General features: G+C 43.4%; 1 long non-coding RNA gene across 1 annotated transcript; it reads left to right on the top strand.

The window, feature by feature from the left end:
- The first annotated feature begins 1,853 nt into the window (after positions 1-1,853).
- On the top strand, positions 1,854-13,063 carry LOC122461219. Its single transcript, XR_006283046.1, has 3 exons — positions 1,854-1,967; positions 6,320-6,326; positions 13,040-13,063. It is a non-coding gene; the product is annotated as an uncharacterized LOC122461219 (long non-coding RNA).
- Positions 13,064-18,705: the final 5,642 nt, after the last annotated feature.

Here is an 18,705-nt window from a genome sequence, read left to right as displayed (position 1 = left end):
GTTTCTCATGTGTGACCATTAGCCCCACCCAGTGTTATAAGAAACCTCAGTAGAATTGCAATCCAAAATTCATTAGCTAAAGGCTGAATGGTGATGGTATCACATTCGCCTTTCATTCTTGTGTGAGTGCACTGCCCTTGTTCTTAAACATGGCTGGCCACAGCTGATTCTGATTTTCCAATTTTAATATACTTTATTGTTTACTTATGGTTTACTGTAAAGTTTAGTTTGTATTATTTATGAGTGACCATGAAGATATGGGATTTCATCCACTGGGTGATGACTCATTCATTGAGTTGGAATCTAAGTCTTAATGCATGACATATTTTAGACTATCAGATGAAAAATGAATATTTTAAAGCTCTAAATGAAACGCATGGAAATGGTTATTTATTTATTTTTAAAATCAGGTTTATAGCTGGGTTTTTCTGGCTTTGTGCTGGTTCCCTTCTATTCTATAGTTGTGCCCATGTCCAGTATGCACCGTTATACACAAGATATGGGGTGTTAAAGAGAAATGTTTACCCAGCCCTGTCAAGAGTAACTTGGCCTCATTTCTCTCTTTTCAAGAGTACATATGGATCTCAGTAACATGCAATACTTTCTGTGAACTATAATGAATGCAGCATTCTTCTGCTCTGAGCCCAGAAAGCAATGATTTTTAAAAATCCGTAAGAAAAGAAGTAGCACTAATAAAAGATGCTTCATCTTCTTTCTGCTGATAACAAAACTCCCCTGTTGGTAAGAGAAATTAAAATAGTGGGAAGCAACAGTTTATAAGAGTCTCAATAAAAACCAGTGTGATGGGTTGCTATGGAGTCAGGGCAGTTTTTATCTTTGAATACAGGTGCACGACTGCCAGCAAAGTCAATGGAAACTGTGCATGTAGACCTGACGATATTTGGCCTGTGTTCCTGACAGAGCTTAAGTTACTAAACCCAGACTTGTTAAAACTTTACCCTAAACTTGACAACAGCTCCTACCATTAAAGTAGATTCCCACGCCCTTCATTGTCATGTAAAAGGTCTCAATAGCCTATTGTTATGGTTTGCAGGTTTTCCCGGTAATGAGTCCTTTCAGCAGTATTTTGTGCCTTAACTTCAGCTGTAACAATACTTCCCACTATTTATCAAGAAGTGTTGTCCTTTCTCATGTCAGAATGGCAATGAGGCAATTACAGGGTGTGTGGGTTACTTACCGTGACACAACTGCATTCCTATAGCATTAGACAATATTCCCCAATCTGGAACAGCACCACATTCCCTTTCCTGCCTTCGTACCTCAGATTAAAGCAGATTATGTTGGTCAGCACTAAGAGAGGAAGTAAGCTCTTTCGTGTAGCAGGTTTAAGAGATGTTTTATTTTTCTGAAATTGCTGTTGGTTTGTGAGGGCTTGCATCTAGTTACACTGCAGCGGATTTTACATTATGGTAATTTCATTATCTTCAGTGGAGTGACTCCTAGTGACGCAAAGGTAAGCATGATCAGAATCCGGTGTTGAGTTTGCCAGGGGCTGCGTATTTTTAAACTAGCATGAAGACACCCAAATTCACAATTTTTGCACTCTGTATTGCTAAACCCGCCCCTGTATATGCAGAATTTTAATTAGACTAAGTGGGTAGAGAAATAGGCACCAATTCACTATTGCAAACCTCTGCAAACTGAGTAAGAGCAATTGAATAGCAGGCACACTCTGTACAGGTGCAAATGAGTACATAGGCACAAAGCACTGGAGAAGCAGATCAGGAGTTTAGTCTCAGATCAGGATTTTACAATTTAATGGTGCCCTTGTTGGTCTTATTTGTTGGCAGTAGGTGGCAGCATTGTAAAATATTTGTGCCTCTGCTTTTAGCTTCTTATCTTGGATTAATACAGATATTTGCAAAAAGAAAAGGAGTACTTGTGGCACCTTAGAGACTAACAAATTTATTAGAGCATAAGCTTTCGTGAGCTACAGCTCACAAGCTGTAGCTCACGAAAGCTTATGCTCTAATAAATTTGTTAGTCTCTAAGGTGCCACAAGTACTCCTTTTCTTTTTGCGAATACAGACTAACACGGCTGCTACTCTGAATACAGATATTTGTTAGCATAAATTCAATACGGTTCTTGTATACAGTTTAAGAGCCTGCTCCTTTTTCCATTGAAGTCAGTGGCAGAACAGTGGAAATAGAATCAGGGCCTGTCTGCACAGTCAGTTTTCTTGTTTGTTTAGGCAAGTATGAGTGGCTAGGTTTTTTCTCCTCTTGAAGTTTGATGGGAGGGGCTTGGTGCTTCCTGATAACCATCAGCCTTGCTAGTACAGTTACTAATAGCAAAGAAACCCCATTATTTTGTCCCTACAGATATTTTGTTATTGCTTTTAGCCATTCTGATTGGCAGTGTATGCCCTATATGAACTGTAAAGAAGCAAACTGTGCACTCAATCAAGCTGTTATTGGAAGTGCTTAATTTGAATATCCCTTTATTCTCTAAGCTAGTAACTAACATATTTGGGTGCAAACTGTTGTTTCTAGGAGTTGGCAGATGGCAAGGAATGTGCCTCTGGGGCAGGTGGGAGCTACCTCAAACACGGCTCCACCTGCCATGATACCTTTAATTTAGAGCACCAATGATGGAATTTGATGCATTTCATAGTTGCATTTCAGCAGTTTGTAGACACCTATACACTATATTCTGCTGCTGGAAACTTGCCACTGCCATTCGGTCCCTAGTCTGTAGTGGTGCATGGGATAATAACGGCTGGAGTAATTATCTTGAGGATTCTGTCAGAGGAGGACAGCTTTAAAATTGCCCAGGAAATGCACTGGGTCAGTACATTCCTGCCCAGAGCACACTCTTTTCCCAGCCAGCATCCCACTCTTTTGGAGCTGAGTTGGCCAGCCGCAGACTCCTAGGAGAAGAGGCTACAATCACCTCTGAGTAGAGCTACAATCACCTCTGTAGTTCTCTTGTAGCCAGGCTCTCTGTGCCTTGGTGTCATGTCAGTAGTGGGCCAACTAGCCAGAGTTGAAGCCACAAAGGACCCATCCACAAGTGACGTTGGGAAAACACTCTTACTTAAAAGTAAAAAGCAAGAGACTCAACAGAAACGTTGCCTCAGCTGGGTATGGGCTCTCTGGAAATGGGAGTAAGAGAAGGAGAATTATCTAGTCCTCCCCATCCTTCAGGGAGGCCTGGACAGAGACTCACGTTCACCCAAATGCATCTGATGAAGTGAGCTGTAGCTCACGAAAGCTTATGCTCAAATAAATGTGTTAGTCCCTAAGGTGCCACAAGTCCTCCTTTTCTTTTTGCGAATACAGACTAACATGGCTGCTACTCTGAAACCATTCACAGAGTGAGGCTTTCCTTTTTCTACAGAAGTCCATTGTCCCACCAGCCAGCTGTAGTCTTAACCCTGTTTGCCCAGCTTCCTCCAGGGATATATACTGTATATCCCTGGGGTTAGGGCAGCTGTTCCTGAGGCCTGCCCTGTTTTTCTTCTGTTCACTCCTGATGATTAACTACAGCTGGAGGGCCTTGTCTTTAGACATGACACTTCTGGTTGGGGCTGTTTTTTGTTCCTGTTCCAAAAGACTGACCATTTCCCCCTTTCTTGTACACAAGACATACCTGGTATAATTTCAGGTTAAATGTAGTCCTTTGGCTATGACCCTGGTGCTCACTAGTGCTTATCAAATTGTAACTGATATCCTGATGTGTCCTGTGCAGCTGCACATGACATAATGTGGCCTAAACTCACTTGGCAATCTTGTGGATGTCAGACCACACTTATCCTGGCAGTCTGGGAGATGTGTGCTCTATCAGCATGTCTTCTGTGGCGCCACATGAGTAAGGGTAAGGAGGATATGGTTGGGAAGGAAATTAGCATGTTATTTTGGAGGGAGCCCTTGAGCTGATTCTACAAGTGGAGCCACAGGGTATTATTTTGCTGCACGGGAACTGTGTCTGTAACGGGTGTGACAAAGTCCGTGGCACTTCCTCAAGTGGCTTCCAGACATCCCCAACTACAGGTGCCTGCAGCCCGGAATCTCAGCACACCCCTCCACCTAGATCTCAGCACAGCACAGTGCTGATTCCTTACTTCACCGTACGAATTTTAAAAAATTCTGATGCAGCTGCCTGTGTGTGAATAAAAGCAGAATTTGTCCCTTTATCAAATGTTTTGTCTACTCAATGCTGTTTAAGAGTGGGTCCCAAACTTCTAGGGCAGTTTACTAGGTTAAGGGCCAGGCGGACCCAGCTTGTGTTCACTACTTCCATTCAGTGGTGTGCAAGGCTCCAGCCAGCAATGGAGCTTGGGCTGCTCCAAACTCCTGTCCTTACTGCACAACTGAACAGGAGGTGGAGAGCTGTGGGGAGGGGACGCGTCATTAAGACAGGGAGGTGAAGCACAGTGAAATGCACCCTATGGACCACTGCTGACACATGAACCAGAGGTTGAGTGAACCACTGGTCTAATGAGATCAAAATCAAGTACGTCCCTACTTGTGAATAGAGAAGATAATATAAATTATTAGCTGTATTATCACCACGCAGACAGGCCCCACCTGAGATCAGAGCTGACAAATACATAGTAAGAGACAGTCCTTACCCTGAAGAGTTTACAATCTAACTAGACAAGAGATACAAAGAAAGTATGACTAGTCGCCCTGTTTTACAGATTGAGAATGGAGACCGAGCAGTTGAGAGCCAGGTTTTTGAAAGCTCTGCATTCAGCAGCTCCCATTGTTTGAGCTGAGGGGGGTGTCATCCTTACCAGGCTAGCTGTGCTACTATCTCTTCTTGGGGTCTCAGAATGCACTTCTCTAGGTGTCAGGCCTCGGGCCTTTACCGCTCCTGGGGTGGAATTCTCCAATTCACCCGTGCTCAAACCAGACCTGGTTAAATGCCAGGCACCAGCCATGACTACTTCAGCAGGTCCAATTGTGGTTTGGACTCTCCAGGAGTTTCCCTTTGGGAGTCGGTGACAGTATATGTTTGCAGTGCAACAGAGCCAGGTTCTTCGAAACAAAGCATAATTTATTCATTCCTCACATGTACAAAGCATAACAGTAAATGGCCTTCTAGGGCTGCCAACTTTCTAATCACACAAAACCGAACACCCTTGTCCCGCCCCTTCTGCAAGACCCCGCCTCTGCCCTACCACTTCTCCAAGTCCCCGCCCTTGCTCACTCCATCCCCTTCCCTCTGTTGCTTGCTCTTCCCCACCCGCACTGACTTTCACTGGGCTTGGACAGGGGGTTGCGGTGCGGGAGGGGGTGAGGGCTCTAGGGTGGGGCCAGGGATAAAGGGTTTGGGGTGCACAAGGGAGCTCTGGGCTGGGGCTGAGGGGTTGGGGTGTGGGACAGGGTGCAGGCTTCAGATGGGTGTGTGAGCTCTAGGGTTGGGCTGGGAATGAGGGGTTTGGGGTTCAGGAGGGAGCTCAGGGCAGGGAGAGGGGGTTGGGGTGTAGGAGTGGGTGAGGTGTGTGGGCTCTGGGAGGCAGTTAGGCTGTGGGATGGGGTTCCGACCTGGGGTGAGGGGTGAAGATATGGGCTCAGGCTGGGCAGTACTTACTTCAGGTGGCTCCCAGAAGGGGCTGGCCTGTCTGGCTCCTAGGCGGAGGGCCCAGGGGGTTCTGCATGTTGCCCACATCGGCAGGCGCTGCTCCCGTACAGTCATCTAGTCCAACCACCTGCTCAAAGCAGGACCAATCCCCAACTAAATCATTCCAGCCAGGGCTTTGTCAAGCCTGACCTTAAAAACCTCAAAGGAAGGAGATTCCACCACCTAACTAGGTAACTCATTTCAGTGCTTCACCACTCTCCGGGTGAAAAAGTTTTTCCTAATATCCAACCTAAACCTCCCCCACTGCAACTTGAGACCATTACTCCTTGTTCTGTCATCTGCTTCTACTGAGAACAGTCTAGATCCAGCCTCTTTGGAATCCCCTTTCAGGTAGTTGAAAGCAGCTATCAAATCCCCCCTCATTCTTCTCTTCTGCAGACTAAACAATCCCAGTTCTCTCAGCCTCTACTCATAAGTCATGTGTTCCAGTCCCCTAATCATTTTTGTTGCCCTCTGCTGGACGCTTTCCAGTTTTTCCACATCCTTCTTGTAGTGTGGGGCCCAAAACTGGACACAGTACTCCAGATGAGGCCTCACCAATATTGAATAGAGGGGAACGATCACGTCCCTCGATCTGCTGGCAATGCTCCTACTTATACAGCCCAAAATGCTGTTAGCCTTCTTGGCAACAAGGGCATACTGTTGATTCATATCCAGCTTCTCGTCCACTGTAACCCCTACGTCCTTTTCTGCAGAACTGCTGCTTAGTCATTTGGTCCCTAGTCTATAGCGGTGCATGGGATAATAATGGCTGGAGTAATTTTAAGACAACAGCCAAGGATCGCTCATGAGAAAGCCAGAGGGTTTTCCCAGGTTGGACTAATTTGAACTTCAATCCCAGTGTATCTTCTATATTTTCCAAGATATTCAGTCTTTTTGGACTCTTGCTGAAAAAAGAATATAATGAAGACATTAAATTTATAGCTTTTAAAATGTCTTTTGAAGAGTCTGCAGCTTGTACTAGCACTAGTTGGAGTAGATAGCCTCTGCAGTGTGTATAGGAGAGTTCAGGATTACACTTTTCTCTGTGCAAAGCTTGTACTCCACCATGTCTTCCAAAGAAGTTTGCAGCTCCATCAAATGCACAAGCAGCCATCTGTTTGGGGTCCAACTGACAAGCATTTAACTCTTCTAAGATGTGGGTTGTTACAGATGCAGCCAATGTGTCTTCTATAACTTGAACATCTAGAAATGCATCTACTGGCCTACCACTGACATCAAGATAACATACACAATGACTTAATACTTGATGCCCATTTGCATCGGTGCATTCATCAGGCATGTATGAAAATTTTTGAATGTGGTGAGAGAGTTATTCACTTTTTCAACCGTTGAATCTTTCACTGTTACACCACATGCTTCTAGTCAGTCAGCTGAGTTTCTTGCAGAAAGATAGTGAGCATTTGCTGGCCTTGTTCAGAACCAGTGTTCAACTTCAGGATGAACGAGTGACAATGCACTTAACATTGGCCTCCAGTTTGTAGTATGTGGTATCTCTTGCTTAAATAGAAAGTATGATGCCACAGCCATGTTTGTTCGCATGAACTGTGTTGTGTCTCCAACATTATTAACAACTTCATTAACACTCACTGGTGTTGTCCTTGGTCAATGGAGACTCAGATTTCAGAGCTGCCTTCACACGATTTCATCTCCCAGGTGGAGGGCAAGAAGGCACCTTGCTCATTCCTCCAGCTGCTCACTGTTCGTTCTGGCCACTGTTGTTCATTGTGCCACTGTTTACTCCATCGCTCTGTTGCCAATGACCCTGTGCAACCTTCTGCTGCCACCTGCCACTGTGACCTCTGCAAGTTGGTCTCTTGAGGTTCCCCCCAGGCTCTCAGTGATTTCAGCTGAGCTCTCGGTGAGGTTCCCCCACCGAGCAGACTGGGTCATCTTTTCCACAGATATACTGTCCCACAGCAGGCCTAAGCACTTAGACCTGATTATCAGTGACTTCAGCTGTAGTGGTCACTTAACAAAACAAAAGACTCTCTATGGAGCCTAATCAGCTCTGTCTTTAAACAGTGGAGAGGGGCAGGTCAAATAGTACTTGTGACTCAGGCAGATCATCAAGCAAAACACCTGTCCCCACCCTCTCTCTTAATGCCCTCAATCAGCACATGCTAAGTACAGTTCTACTGCCCTTTACTCCTACAATAAGAATAATAAAATTTCATTACCTCCCTACATTCAAGTGATTTGTAACCCAACCCCAGCCAAAATCTATCACTTGGGCAACACACCTCTATTTGCTGAATACCTAGGTAGATTAGGTGTGAATGTAAATACGATGTGGTCCTGAAGCCTTTCCCCCCAGTCCCCAGCTCATCACTAGCTGTCAGGGAGAGCTCATTTAGACTTTGCTTACAAATCATAATTTGAAATTATTAGGTTGGCCAACATCACCAAAATGAATGCACTGACATTGTCATAAAAAACAACAGCTGTATAAGGAAGCTAGTCTATGTTCATACTTTTCAAATCTATTATACTTTTTCAGATACACATATTTTATCATACACTTTATATGCTTTTAAAGTGTGTACTAATGTTTCAATTTCAATTCAAATTTCCAAACAATGACTAAACTGGCAACACTGCATGTAACTAGTTCACAAAACTGGGAGGGAGGCGGGGGTGTTGGGGAAATTCTGGGGGGGGATGTAGGGAAACCCCTGGTCCCCCTTACATTCATCACAATAATATAGATAGCTCCCAGTTCATCAATGGGGAATTCTCTATTGTTCTGAATGGCAGCTCCTGGGTGCTGAGCTCTTTTGAAAATCTGGCCACAGCAAGAGAGATCAGAATCAAGCCCAATCAGTCTAGTCAGGTGTGCCAAGTCACACACTAATCCTGACCTGTTTGTGGAAGGCGAGGCATAGGGAGGGGACAACCCCGAGTGCACTCCTCTAAGGCTCTCCAAGGCTGACCACATGAGTGCCATCCATCAGCTTTAAAGGTATATACACATTATGAGAATTCTTTGTATTTCTAGTTTGTACTTCTGGCTGTGCATTCAGAGTGAATTTAATTCATCCCTGTACAAAGGGCCTGTCCAAGACTTAAGTCTTACTGAAGCCCTCAGAATAGGGTATTAAGTGATGCACAGACTTTGTGCTGGAGTTGAATTTTGCTCTTAATGACTCTAAATTATAAGAATTGGGCATTTTTCTTCTCTTCACAGCATGACACCTGTCAGTGTTTTTTACCCGCAGGAAATATATAGTAAATATTATTTATGAAGACAGTGTTCCTAATGGGGAGCAAGGTACTAGACGGTGAATATGAAACTCTCTGCCAATCAGTCCACACTGCTGAGTTGAATTCACTTTGGATCCGATTGAAATGGGACTATTTTTTATTTTTTGCCTGTGTAAATCAGACAAAATGTGACATGGGTTATTCTCTGGATTATCCTATGCTGTTTCAGCTCTATGGGAGGCACACATTGAAATGGACAAATCTAGCATCTGCTTCCCATCTCGCCTTGCCAATAACACCTGTATTTGCTTCTTTATTGCCTGATAGTATAACTTATATAGATCCATAGAACCTCACAATGGTAGGTAAGTATTATTATCCCCATTTCATAGATTGGTAAACAGAGGCACAAGGAGGTTGAGTCACTTTCCCAGTGTCACATTGTAAGACAACAGCTGAGCCAAGAACAGAACCAAGATCTCCTGATTCCCAATCTGGTGCCTAATGCACTAGACCAGTGTAACTCCTCTCTTATTATGTGTGCCCTCTCTTTGGGAACCACACAGAGAGGAAAATGAATCCCTTTAGGGCCTTGTGACGGGGTAGCCTGCCCCTAATGGGCAGTACTGCCTACTGGTCAGTCCATCCCACCACCTGGCATAGCTCTGTCAGAGTTGAAAAGTTCGATTATAGATTCAAGGACCTGGATCATATTGGGAGAGAGGAAGCAGTACCGGGAGTAGAAACGGGTAGAAACTAATAGAAACTGGGCAGGAAACCCTGTTACTGTTTCTTTAAGGGCCAGAGGTCAGGAGCCTTGCAAAGAGAGCAGGGCAAGGCTCCCCGCTCACCCATCCAATTGGGGATGAGCTGGGAGAAGGGGACCAGCATAAATGCTGCCTCCTCTTCCCTGAGCATTGCAGGGAAGATGCTTGTAAATGCTGAAGGAAGTAACAAGGTGTCTGTAGGCCCCTGAGTTAGCAGGGGGCAGGCACCACTAGGAGAAGGCTGCCAAACCCTCTGATCTTGAGGACTAACTAAGGCCAGCTGAAGCAAATAAATTACAATCCAGCTCTAGAAGGTGAGCTGGGGACTGGTGGTAATGAGAGGGATAATAACTGCTTGAACTACCCAGCTCCAGGAGGAGGGCTAGGGCTCCTACCATCAGGACAGATGAAGACAGAGAGCTAATCCTGAGGGGACCAGAAACTGAGCTTAGCGGGCAGGCTTCAGAGGCACCTTGAAAGCCTGAAACAATGTTTGTTTGGGACTTTTTATCATGGATGAGGTTTTGTCATAAACAAGTTCCAAGGAGGGTATTACTAAGTCAAGCATCAAGAGTGCCTGAAGTAGAGTTACTGGCTTCTTGAGAAGGAAAAGTGAGGCAGGGAGTACATACTGAGCCACACTAAATACCTACCCTACAGGGCAGGAACACCCTACGACAGGCCTACCCAGCAGTCCATGTGCAACCAAATCTCATTGACTTCACACAGATTGTAAGATGGGGGATGACCATTGATCCTCCATCATTCGAGGAAGTACAAAAGGTCATCCAAAAGTTATGGAATGGACAAGCTGCTGGACCTGATGGCATTCCACCTGAGCTGCTCAAAGGTGCTTTGAAACCAGTGAGCATCGGCCTGCACCAACTGTTCTTAAAAGTGTGGCAAAGTACCAGCAGAATGGTAAGATGGTATCACATTGTCCGTGAACAAGGGCAAGGGACCTCGCACTGACTGTGGCAACTATTGACCAATCTTATTGTTATCAGTCCCTGGAAGGTCTTCATTCACATTCTGCTTGGCAGGATGCAGCCACTCCTTAACGCCATTGTTATCCAGAGCAATGACACCAACTTGCTTGTAGAGAAGTCAGAGAATTCCAGCCCCGCCCTCCAAGGTATCCAAGATGGGGCCAGCACTATGGGCTGACTATCTCATGGCAGAAGTCCAAGGTCCAGAACTGCAGAGGCTGGGTCACCAGAACCCCGTGAAGGTGGAACCGAGTACCGTGGAGAGCTTTGACAAGTTTATCTACCTAGGCTGCAAACAGAGTTCAAATGGTCGTATCAAAATGGATATTCTTCAGCAAATAGGTTTTGCTGCCTCCTGCGTGAAGTCCACGTCTCACTTATGGATGCAAAAATGTTGTTGTGCTGAGACTAAGTTCAGGATCTAACAAACCTGTGTACTACCTGTATTGCTATATGGGTTGGAAACCTGGACCCTCCAACAGGCAGACCTGGAGCAGCTAGAGATATTCCATGTACACTGTCAGGACCAAATCCTGAGTATAAAGTGATTTGATTTTGTGCAAAATGTCACAGTCTCGCAAAGATCTGGCTTCCCTTCAGTCACGCATCGTATCCGAAAGCACCGTTAATGCTGTTAATGCTCTTTGCCAACGTCATCAGGATGGACAGAATGACACAGCATGCCACGCTCTCAAACTTTCCATCAACTTGCAAAGGAGTTCATGCCCTGACCCTACCTGGTGCCACCCACGGGATCACCCCAGAGACTCCTGGATTCATAGGACTGAGACAGACTTGGGAACTTTGCTAAGTGATGCCATCACCTGCATTCATTCTGTCGGGCAAAACTGCCCTTAGCAGACTATACGTATGTGTGTATTGGACCCTGAGTGTTTAATACTACAAGGTGCTGAGCACTCTGGACCCATTCCAGCAAAGCATTTAAGCATGTGCTTAACTGTAAGCATTGAGTAGTCCCATTGACTTCAGTGGGACTGGAGAGTCGCCGCATGTCATTGCTTCTGTAGGCCAAACATGTTGCAGATACCAGGGACTCCTTGCATTCTTCAGTGCCCCCACCCCCCAGCTCCATGTATGCTACTCTTCCATGTCCCTCTATTTCAGGGACTCCCTCCAACTCCCCCCCTCATGCCAGGGACTTTGTGTCCCTCACCCCATTATCCCCTTTTCCTTATGTCAAATACTCCATGTGCCCCCCATTATCCCCTTTTCCCCCATGCCAGCAGCTTTGTGTATTCCCTCTTTCCCCTTTTCTCCCATCCAATGGTCATCTATTTTCACCACCTCATTCCAGGGGCTGTATGCAACCCCAAGATCACCTTCCCCATTTCCCTCTTCCATTCTAGACTAGGGTCCCCTCTTTCCCCCCCATTCCCCACACATGATCGTCCCCTGTTCTCTCCCCTTCCGCCAGGGGCTCTGTGTATGAATCCCTATTCTCCCATCTCCCAGTTTTCTTTCTCGTGATGTCAGCATTTTTAAGCTGTGTGGGGAGGAAGAGTGGGGCTGAGATGGGGGGCAGTGTTATGCTGGAATGTCTAATGGCTATCATCAACCAACAATACCAAACAGAGAAATGCCACCAAATTGACTGTATGACCTCCCAAGCTGGGCCAACTACTTGTGTACCTAAAGGTGCATATTTTTAAGTGGCTGGTGGAGTCAAGAGCAGAGGGCTCAACACATTTCAGGACTGAGCCCTAGAACCGTATTTTAGAATTGTGTTTTTGATGCTACAGCCAAGGTTTATCAGCCGTCCCGGAGGTCCATACAATGTCTTTGAAAATGAGCTATAAGACTTCGACTTCTCGTGCAAGTTTTCCATCTGGGAAAAATTTGTTTTGTGAGAAAGCTAAAAAATAAAAGATTTGGCTCCTTTTGAGTTACAAGATTGCAGATGCATTTCAAATGATCATTTTTATTTATTAAACCACCATGAGAGCAATACAATGGAAGTGAAAGTTATGAACAGTCAGCTCTGTCATGCCTTTCTTAATAAATAGCATGAATACGCTTACATGCAATCATTCCATCCATCTGCATTCTCATCAAAACAGAAATTTGCATTCTAAAGCATGAGCTGCCAAGATAGCCTAATATTCTTTCCCTGTTGTTGCAGACTATTTATTTCACATAGAAGTCCTCTGGTTTTTGTTTTGAAAATGTATGATCTGTTCTACTGGAAGACATTCTCTTCTAAGGTTCATCCAGCTGTCCAGAGGAGGAGCTTGGCCAGCCCTCTGTACTCTAACACTATTCATTTCTCAAAAAGAAAAGGAGTACTTGTGGCACCTTAGAGACTAACAAATTTATTAGAGCATAAGCTTTCGTGAGCTACAGCTCAATGCATCCGATGAAGTGAGCTGTAGCTCACGAAAGCTTATGCTCTAATAAATTTGTTAGTCTCTAAGGTGCCACAAGTACTCCTTTTCTTTTTGCGAATACAGACTAACACGGCTGCTACTCTGAAAACTATTCATTTCTGTCTCAGAGATCCACATGGCCCAGGATAAGTAATATATTTTGTTCTGAAAATATCATTTAAACATGGACAGACACTTCTCAGGGACTGAATTTCAAAACCTAGAAAAGCCCAAGGTCACAGGCAAAAATGGATGAGCAATTGTATTCCTAAACTACCAGCAGTTATTGTGACTGCACATGCAAGCTGGTGGTGCATGTGCAACTAGCCACTGCGATGTTGAATGAAAACGGCACACACAAATAACTGATTTGAATATGCAGTCACGAGTAGGTGTACAATGTACTGCTTTCCTGCATGGCCCTGGTTTCTCAGAGCTTGATGTTTGACCCTGAATTAAGTTCTTCAAATCAATGTATTTATTTTAATTATATTTAAATTAATATTTTAAAGTTTTTATTTTATTAAATTAAATTTCATTTAAACCCCCAAGGCCATACCCACAGTGGCAGTTGTTGCAGTCAATTCTCAATGAGTTTTTTTCCTGAGAAAAGACTGCAGGCTCAAGGCCTATATGTCTGAACTACCAGATACCCTCTATCCATGGAAAAGAGCATTTATTTATTTATTTTGATTTCTGAATCAAAAAAGTGTCTACTTTAAATTATGAGTCCTCTGCCATCCCTTAAAAGCACATATAAAATTATGCAATGTAACGAAGCACCCCAATGAGCCGTACCCCAGTAAACCCATTCATCTTGAGACCCTCCCCAATTCCCTCTAAAGTGTTGCCCGCCCCAAAAGCCCAGGAAAACAGATGGGTCTTGCAGCATGTTCTGAACAGCAACAAATTCATGTTATTTTGGATCAAGAAGTGGAGTGAATTCTGAAATTGAGAGGATCTCATGGTGAATGCCCTGCCAGCAGCTCCTCTCACAATGCTAGTGCCTCCATTGATCACTAACTATGGTGACATGTTTCAGAGTAGCAGCTGTGTTAGTCTGTATTCGCAAAAAGAAAAGGAGTACTTGTGGCACCTTAGAGACTAACAAATTTATTAGAGCATAAGCTTTCGTGAGCTACAGCTCACCGACATGGCGGAGGGAGGGAGTTGTCTCAGAAGTAGGCAGGTCCCTCCCATGACGTTTACAGCTTTTCAGGTAAACAAATCCCTTAAATTCCACCTGAAAGACTATCTGGAACCAGTGCAGATACCAGAGCAATAACAGCAACACAGGTTCACAGCAAAACATTCTGCTCTGCAAATGGGCAGCTACCTTCTTTGTTAATTTCAGCTTCTGGATATGTAAGATGGAGATCCACATTGCAGTAGGCTAATCTTGAAGTGACAAAGGCAAGGATGGAGAGAGCAAGATCTCTGCATATGAAAGAAAAGGCTGTACTCTTCTGACCAAGAATAGATGAAAAAAAACCACACTGGCCACAGCTGCTACTTGATCATCTGAAAACAGATGTTGATCTAACTGGGCTGCTCCCAAATTATGAATGTAAGTACCAAGGGCCATCACAATCTCCACAATAGCTTCTGGTTGTTTCTTCTAAACTACAGACATCACCTCCATCTTATCTGGATTGCCTGTCTCAACCACAACACTCCCACCCATGCTGCTGTCTCAGCCCAACACTGGATAAAGGTCACAGAAGGCAAAGAAGAAGGATTAATCAGACTGTCCGCAACTCAAAACAAATCTGCTCAAAGTTTTGCAGCTGCTATTGTAGAGGCTAGAGGCAAAGAACTCCTTTGCCTCCTGTCTAGCCACTGCATAAAATATCTCAAAAATTCTTTATGATGCAATCAATCAGATTCATGCCAATTAGCTGTCTTCCCTTTTTCTTCAGTTGGTGCAGGGCACAGATAGTGACATGTGAGTACAAAGTTGTGGTAGTGGATGCTTAAGGGCAACTTCATCACAGTTTGTGTAGTGCTTTGACTGTGTTAAATACTAAATTTTATTTTGTGGCATTTGTTGTACATGTATTTTGGTTGTATCATACAACACAATACTGTGTTTGTATAAACCGAGTACATGCTGAAGTCTTATAAATATTTTAAATCCACTGCTAATTTTCCAAAGAGAGCTGGGTGCCACAATCCTTGTCCCTTTTCTCTTTGTTTCAGAGTCACTGTCCTGACAATTCCCAAGCCTCTACAATTGTGGTTCTCAACCAGGTGTACGTGTACCCCGGGGGTATGCAGAGGTCTTCCAAGGGGATTCATCAACTCCTCAAGATATTGGCCTCGTTTTATAACAGGTTACACAAAAAGCACTAGTGAAGTCAGTACAAACTAAAATTTCATACAGACAAAATGAGAACGTAAGCAATATCTCAGTATCTGTGCTGTGGCACTTTTGTATTGTTATGTCTGATTTTATAAGCAAGTAATTTTAAGTGAGGTGAGACTTGGGGTATGCAAGACAAATCAGACTCCTGAAAGGGATACACTAGTCTGGAAAGGTTGAGATCCACAGCTCTACAACACGGAGGTATGAAACCCTCATGGTATGTTGTGTTTGAAAGAGGGTTTTCTAAAGGATAAAGTAGAATATTGTTGGCTTTTCACAGCATATTGCTACTGAGACGAGATACACCCTAGTTAAAGAATGTATGTACCTAGCCATATCACATGTACTCCTATTAAGACTAGTTAATCACTCTCTATATGAGTTAATACTAGAGAGATCTTTTACATTTACATTTTCTGCCTGTGATGTGATATGCAAAGAATAGCAGGCAAGTGGTATTGCAACCCTGTCAAAAAACAGAGAGCAATCTTTCCACCAACTGAAACACTATATTTAGCTATAAGTGACACCCACTTTCCCAAAACTCTGCATATGATCAATTAACATTTGATATTTTCATTCTTTCCTCTCCTAAAATCAAGGCAATCAGTTACTATAGAATGCAAAAAAGTTTTGCAATGAAAGTATGCACTGTATCCTAGATGTCTGGGATCTATTTCATAAGCAATATATAATTCTGAGTGATCCAAGAACACAGTCACATGAAACTATGATAAAGTTGGTTATTATGAAGCAAAACTTGGACTGCATTAGTCACCCACAATCATGTGCTCTCAGTTTAATAATATCAATGAATGTTAGCAACAGTGTCTTTTCCACACCCTCCCTCTGATGGAAATGAAGTTTAAAAAGACCACTCCTTAAAGAAACAATGAGAGCTGAGAGCTGCTATTCCCTATCCCTAACACGAGTCTTCAGAAAAAACAAGCACAAGTATGTAACATAAAGTCCTTTTGCTGAGTTCTAGCTGGACAATTCTTTCTAGAAGGCATATGCCTTGTAATTTGGCGGTAATTTAAGGGATTCTGGGGGGAAGGGAAGACTATATACAGCAATCTTTGCATGATACCCCAATTCCTAATTTGACCCCAATACTAATCAACACATATATCCAAGATGTAATTTTCAGCTAGAACTCTTAAGTAGCACTTCATTTTAGTAGCTTAATGCTTTTGTCATGAGTGAGAACTAGGGATTCAGAAGCAAGTTGTACTCCTGTAGTTTGAGGTGTGAAGCATTATTTCCATTTTGTCTGATTTGGGTTTGAAAGAGGGTTTTCTAAAGGATAAAGTAGAATATCATTGGCTTTTCACAGCGTATTGCTACTGAGAGGAGATACATTCTTACACTAGAGATATCTTTTACATTTACATTTTCTTTCTGTGATATGATATACAAAGAATAGCAGGCAAGTGTTACTTTCCTCTACATATATACACAGAGCTCAAGCAGTAGAGACAGAACTCAGATCCTCCTGCTCCAAGAATCCATCCTCTTCCAAAGGAGCTAAGAGAAAATTTCAGTTAATGAATAGCAGTATAGATTCTCTGACACACATTTCAGCACTTCTGATTCCATCAACCACATGGCAGTGGCATAGGTATTAGCCAGTTCAGTACAGTATTAACATTTAAGGACACTTTGTTTTTGTGACATGTTTAGCACCATGCTATGTATATCATACATAATTTGTGATGAGGTTATTTTCTATCAATGGAACTTTAGGCAAAACTCCCACAAAGGTCACAGGGGTCAGAGCCATTGTCAAGGCTGGCAGACCCAAAGTTTCCTGTACCTTTTTGGTTTTGTAATTCCTAGTTGCAAAGTAATTCCATGTCAGTCTGAATACTGGTATGTCACATTTTATTTCAAAACGTAATTCAGTGTTGTTTTTTATACATATAAATTAAATGTCAGTAGCCCAGAATTACAATATATTACATTTCATGTGTTGTGATAGCATCTTTGATCCAAAATACTCTAAGCAGTCCTATAATAACAAATCAATGTGTGTATTGCAACGGAAGAATACTGATTTTTTAAATAAAGGAGCACATTTCATTTTCAGGCTTTCATTGAACTATTATAAACAAACAGTGATGAAAAATTATGGAAAAAAACTACTGAAGGAGAAAATAATAGTGATGAAGTTCTCCCCTCTACATAGATGTCTAATTGGGCAATAGAAGGGCTGGTGAGGAAACATCATAACTCAATAATTGCCAAGTAGAATAAATAAAAGAAATAGGATCTACTCTTGAATATTGTGTTGCTATATCTATGTGTATATGTATATAGTCACATAAACACACATTTACTAGTACAAATATATACGTAAGGTATTTCTTCAATGCCTACATTAATATACTTGCAATAATATATAGAACAAAGAAGGTATTCCAACAAGTAGGGATGTACGGTTTAGTGTATGTTTTTACTTCACTGTCTTCTGATGAAAACATAATTTGAAACGTGTTCATTTTTGTTGAAATATCTTCAAGTTTACTTTATAAGTAAATTTTAACTGTACTAATATTCAGCTTTTAAGGCCAAATCCTGGTTCCATGCACAGCCCAAGTACCTGGGGATTTCTCTGCAGCTTTGAGAGGAAGGAAGGCTGCAGAGCAGCGATGGAACCACTCTGTGGTTGCAACTGCAGCTTCAGCATTGTAGCCACTCCTGCGGTCCCTGCACCACTTCTCTGTGGCCTGTGGATCTGTGTGGTCAAAAGACTATCAAAATTGTTTCAGCTCTAGTATCGACCACATGTGTTGGGGCATAGGGAGCACAGATATAGCAGGGCTACTTGGGATCCCAGAATTTGTCCCGCAAACTTGTACAGTGGAACATCAGTTCCCCTGCAGACACGGCTTTCTGTGGATAGGGTGGGTGGGACAAGATCCGCTTAGGGCATGACTGTTTTTTTAATTGATGCTATAAACCCATCATTGTTTCTCATTCATCTTTACTGAGAGTAAACACAAAGGCCAAATCCTGCCTAAGCACTGTGCAACCAGAGCAGCAAGGGGAACCTGGGTCTCTGGCCATTGTGTCTAATTCACAAGAATCCGTCAGACCCCGGGCAGCCTTTCTTATGGCAGCCCAGCTCCGACTTCTATGGAGCTATTTTTGCTATTCCTTTCAGATGATAGCTGTTAGTCACTGGTCATGGGAGCAACTTCTGCTTGCTGCTAAAGGCACCATTATCTGCCTGGGATCTGCTCCTGCTCCCCAGTGGGAATTGGATTGGGCTCTTGATGCATGCCTGCTTGGAGCCTAAGGCTTGTCTACACTGGCAATTTACAGCGCTGCAACTTTCTCGCTCAGGGGTGTGAACCCTGCCCCCTCGAGCGCAGCAAATTTC

The sequence above is a fragment of the Dermochelys coriacea genome, chromosome 7 (genome assembly GCF_009764565.3).
Source record: "Dermochelys coriacea isolate rDerCor1 chromosome 7, rDerCor1.pri.v4, whole genome shotgun sequence".
NCBI lineage: Eukaryota > Metazoa > Chordata > Testudines > Dermochelyidae > Dermochelys > Dermochelys coriacea.
The sequence above is the reverse complement of the archived record's forward strand: the minus strand, read 5'-3'. Positions and strand labels throughout refer to the sequence as shown.